Source organism: Anguilla anguilla, chromosome 3, assembly GCF_013347855.1.
Source record: "Anguilla anguilla isolate fAngAng1 chromosome 3, fAngAng1.pri, whole genome shotgun sequence".
Classification (NCBI taxonomy): Eukaryota; Metazoa; Chordata; class Actinopteri; order Anguilliformes; family Anguillidae; genus Anguilla; species Anguilla anguilla.
Window position 1 is genome coordinate 68,532,097 of NC_049203.1, and position 5,659 is coordinate 68,537,755.

A 5,659-nucleotide genomic window follows, 5' to 3' on the forward strand; every position below is an offset into this window, starting at 1 on the left:
TTAAGAATGTTCTGAATGAAAGTGTTGGAATGACAGATGTGTTCAGCGTGACTAGCATTCCCATAAATGAAAGAAACGTGAATGACCATCCCCAGTACAAATTTATTTTTAACTTGAATAACAAACTGATTTTTTTTCCTGGGGTAATTCTTGTCCCCTTCAAAACGTGAACATTTTCTTTCATGGTCTTCCTTTTTCCCTCTCACTCATTCTTATCCCCTCCTTTCTTTCATCCCCCTTTTGCTTCTGTATTTCTCGTTCCTCTTTTTTGAATTTCAAGTCACTCTATCTTGCTCCTTACACCCCCTCTCTCCCTCTCTCTCTTCCTCCTTCCTTCCCTCCTTCCTCTCTTTTCCTCTGCCTGCACTGAGCGCGCTCAGACCGGCAGCAGACCGCTCTCTGCCCTCTGCTTCCTGTGTGTGGCACAGCTGGCTGTGAGCGCCGAGTCAGAGCCAGGAGCCAGAGCAGAGAGAACCGCTGGGAGGGAGGGAGGGAGGGAGAGAGAGAGCAGAGAGAAAGAGAGAGAGAAAGAGAGAGAGAGAGAGGGAGAAGAGAAGAGAGAGGAATAGAGAGGGAGAGAGAGAAAGGGAGAGAGAGGAGAGAGAGGAATAGAGAGAGAGAGAGGGATAGAGAGGGAGGAGAGAGAAGAGAGAGGAGTGAGGGCTAGAGAGATATAGGGGGAGAGAGGGATAGAGAGAGATAAAGAGAGGAAAAGGGATAGAGGGGGCGAGAGCTAGATAGAGGGAGGGAGAGATAGATAGGAATGCAAAGGGAGAAAGGGATAGAGATAGAGGGATAAAGAGAGACAGATAGAGGGAAAGGAAGACAAGAACCACTCATTCACTTTATTTGTTGTACTTCTTTGTGATATTAATGCATTTAACTATTTTAAAGAGCTGTAGCAGTGCATGTATGACTAATAGTTGTGTTATAAATGTGAAACTATAGCAGAGTGGGGAAATGTGCTGTGTGTACACAGAGTAGTGCAGTGGAGTTTAGACTCTCGTGTGTGTTTGAGTTTGTGTGCGTGTGTGTGCGTGTGTGTGTGTGTGTGTGTGTGTGCGTGTGCGTGCGGGTGTGTGTGTGTTTGAGTTTGTGTGCATGTGTGTGTGTGTGCGTGTGTGTATTTATGTTCACAGATCCCTTGCAATTATCTCTGAATATACTAGCAGCAGTTTAGAGCATGATGATATCATTGCGATTTATTAATCCTTTAAGGTGTAGAATCACAAATGTGCAATTAGAATTTTCTTAACTGAACATTCCAATGCTGATGTCACAATCACTACTGGTAACTGAAAGTGAAGTAGTTCTACAGCACCTGCTTGGAATTTAAGAAAAAAGCATCCCAAAATTAATTTAGTTATTTTATAAGAACAAAATATAAAATAATTTTTTTTTTTTTTTAAAACCTCTTCGTAAGGTTAGTAATAATCGTAGTGACCCCGTGGATTTCAGCAGTAAGTGATGACAAACTATGAATGTAAATGATATTTCAATATTTCAACTGCTGTCTACACTCAATATGTCTCATGCCAATAAATTATATTTATTTAATATTGCACTATAAATTTTTTTTAGTTATTTTTATCGTCTCCCAGGACTATAGCGTACGGTCTGAAGTGAGTATGGAGCAGACAGGTGTGGTTTTGTACATGTCCGCGTCTGACGGGTCAGTCTGTTCATGTTCCCGTTCTGGCTCCCAGTCGGTTTCAGTATTTAAAACAATTAATTTTTTAAAATCATTTTGTGTGCCGTGTCCAGATCTTCGGCCGCATAATTTTATTTCTTTTAATTTTTTTTGTTGTCAGTAACTCTTCCCCACTGTTAAAGAGATGCGTTTTTACAGTCTCTGACTGCAAACAACAAGACCCAAAGTACAATCACTTATGCGTGGACGGTCGGTTTATAAACAACCTTTATTCAGTGCAGCTATTCAGGTTGTCATCTTTAAGAAAGAGAATAAAATCACTTTCTGAGATTCCGAGAACCTTCAACTCGGGTTAAAAAATTCAATTATTTTTTAAAACCAGCACAGCTCCCCCTGCTGGCCAACGTGATCACCCGGTTGAATGAGGCCTACTGGATTCCCCTTTGACCTTTGTAACGAGCGCTGGCCATACTTAGCCAGTGTTCGCACAGGTGTGTAACGGTCCTTGCTGGGAGTTGCTCACCGCTTGGCACAGTGTATTTACTGTGCGAAGTGCTTGCCCTGTGCGGTTGATTAGCCCCTTTCATGTTGGGGGGGGGGGGGGCGGGGGGGTGGGGGGGGGGGGGTTATTTACCTCCTCAGTCAAACGGTTTTCAGCGGAGGCAGATCCAAGCTGAGATACAGAGTCAGGGCCCTCGACAAGGATCAGCTGCGCCGGAAGGTTCTGTGAGTTCAGGCCGAGACTTGTCAGGTAGGGCTGAACGGTGGCATTACTGAGAGAGAGAGAGAGAGAGAGAGGGAGTGAGAGAAGTACAGTACATTAGAATAGGATTCAGTTTGCCGAGGTCCTGGGTTTCTCGTTATATGTAGATATGATGCTGTGCCTGCACTATGAACGCTTTCGCGATAGATCAACCTTGATTTAGTCCGGTTCAATCTGATCATGCCGGGGTTTTCAACCTTTTGCGATCCCAGGACCCCCCCAGCCAGGCTCAAAGGCATCCAGTGGACCCCCCCCCCCACCATAAATTACAAAGGGTTATATTGAAATATTTTCCCAAAACTATACAGAGTCAATGCATATCAAGTCTGGCCAGGGTACCCCTACAGTACCTTCAAGGACCCCCAGGGGGTCCACAGACCCCCTGGTTGAAAACCGGGGTGATAGAGTAAAGTTGGTCCATCGTCGTGGGCTCACGTGAGCTCTGTTAGGGTGAAATAAACACAGCATTTTGCCGCCATGTCCGCGGCTTGGCTGGTGAACTGTGAGGCTAACCTGAACGAGCGACTCCTGACAGCGTGAGCTTTGGAGAAAGAGAAAGAGAGAAAGAGTGTGAGAAGAAAGGAAGAGGAAAGGGGGGATAGACAAGCAGACAACATCGGAAAAGAGAAAGCGAAGTGCTGTCGTAAGGTAGAGAAACGGAATGTGGGCTCACCCAGCTCACGGAAGGGGCCGTCCCAGAGCTCAGCACCCCAGAACGAGGGCTGCAGCTCTGGGTAGCAAGCCCGCACCGTCCCCCTGTAGTCCTTGCGTCCCCCTCAAACCCTCTCTGGGGCTCGAGTCTCTCAATAACTGCTTTATTATTATACTGGATGGGGGGGGAAGATGGAGCTGCATATCCACCGTTTGCTTTTTTCTGAACGCTGTGCAAAAAAACTGTTTATTAGAAGCAGACCTTTGAGTTAGAGACGTCTTTGTCTCTTGTTAGCGAGCGGGGGGGGGGGGGGTGGGGGGGGAATGAAATGGTCTCGTCAGAGTTATTAAGATTTATAAGCATTAATTACACACGCATGCTATGGTGCTCCCTCTCTCTGTCCCAGATTAGGATCTGGGTTGGGTTCAGTGGAAATGATGAGCTGGTGACACGTGGTCGAGAGGCCTGGTGTAGAGGAAGGCAGGACTCTCATCTGGCCTTAGAGGAAAAAACGGACAGACACAAGTCACAGGAAACTCACTGCGGAGTCCTGTCGCCGATTAGATCTCCTTGGATTCAGAAGCTGCTCTCTTGGGGGATTTCTTTGGCAGTCAGAAAGTGTCTTTGCTGTAATGACGTGACACAGTGATATATCCAGAGCGGGGGTAACACCAGCTCTGTGCTGTTGGTTCCCACTGCCCCCCTGTACCTTGAAGTGTGCTGTTTAGTCACATGGTGTTACGCTGCGTGGTGCTCTGGTGTCGGCAGGGTTGCCGACTCTCACGTTTTGGGCAGCAGACGCAAGCTTTCAGGCTCTGTCTCACTTTCACTCTCGGGAAACGCAAACAAATCTCAGCGCAAATGAAACGGTAACACCTCAATCGCTCACCACCCTGGTCCCAGACCTCAGTCGCCCCTCTACCACCCACAAACGGAATACGTCTCACGCCGGCTCACCAAACCTTCCCTCTTCACCTTTCACGGTGAGAACCCTTTGAGAACCTCCGACAGGTGCGCACTCATCCAGAACCAGAACAAAGATCTGGGTTTGCTCCTTGTCACCGAAAGACTTTCCACCACCCGGCTTTTTATCCAAAACACGTTTCCTTTTGTGTTCTTTTGCCTCCCGTGGAGTACTCATACTCTAGCAAAGCCAATAAAGCGCTGGAAGAAAGAGAGGACTTGGCTGTGATTGGTTGGAGAGTGAGGGGGCGGGATTTGTTCCATACAGAAGAGAACTTGGCCCTGATTGGTTGGAGAGTGAGGGGGCGGGATTTGTTCCATACAGAAGAGAACTTGGCCCTGATTGGTTGAAGAGTGGGGGGGGGGGCGGGATTAGTTCCATATACAGAATACTCTGTTTATGTTGGAAAGGAGTATTTAATACCCGCTATTAATTCTGTATGTGTGTGTTTTTGTAATCATGCGAAGCTATTGTTTGAGGACCAGCTGTCAGTTTATTATCCCAGCACTACAACCAATTTAAATTAAAGCAGAATCAAAGGACCGCCTGCAGTCTCTGACTTGTATGTTGTGGTAAAACTACGTTTTGATTGGACTCTTACTAGAACCGCAACACTTTTTTGACTTTTCAGAACTTTTACTCTTGATTTTCTATTATGTATCTGCTCCTGAATCAACCCAAATAATTTAACGAAATGTGCATTTTTGCCAGACCGAGACTCAAGCATTTTATTTTTTTATGGGGCTTCATATTTTATGCAGATGAGGGGCTTTGCTAAGTTGTGTTTTATTCTGTTTTCCTGTTTTGTGAAAATGAAAGTTGGTGAACAGAGGGAGGGAGGAAGGCCGCTGCTTGTGGTGCGATGCGATGACTTTGCTCTCAGCGACTGGGCTGGGAAAACAAACAGAGGGGGCTTGGCAAAGGGCCTCGCACTGTCCAGGAAACTCACTTCTGTGTGTTCTTTGTACCTCCCTCTTAGTCTCCCTCTCCCTCTCTCTTTCTCTCTCTATCACTTTCTCCCTCCCTCTCTCCCTCTTACTCTTTCACTCCCTCACTCTCTTTCTCTCCTTCCCTCCCTCTCTCTCACTTCCTCTATGCCTTTTACATAGTCTTGTTCTGCTTCACTTTCATGCATGTGTATATACACAGATGCACACACACATCCATGCGCGTGCACACACACACACACACACAAGCACTCACACACTCACACTCTCTCTCATACACACACACACACATATACACACACACGCACACACACACTGACAGGCTCCCTCTCTCTGTAAGATGAATCCTGCCACTCTGTTTTGTAATATTCACACACACCCGCACGCATGTGCACACTCACACACACACACACACACACACACACACACACACTCTGACAGGCACCCTCTCTCCCTCCCTCCCTCTCTCTGTAAGATGAATCATGCCCCTCTGCGCTGTAACATTCACACGCAGCTCCAGGTCAGCCCATCTGGCCCTCTGGTGCCCTTTTAATACTTGGCAGTTAGCCCCGCACTCTGGCAGTCGGTCTAATAGGTATTACTCATATTAACAGTTTGGCAAAAGAAACGGGGCTTTCTGGAAACTGTCCAATCCCCTCTACCCACCCCCCAACACTCGATT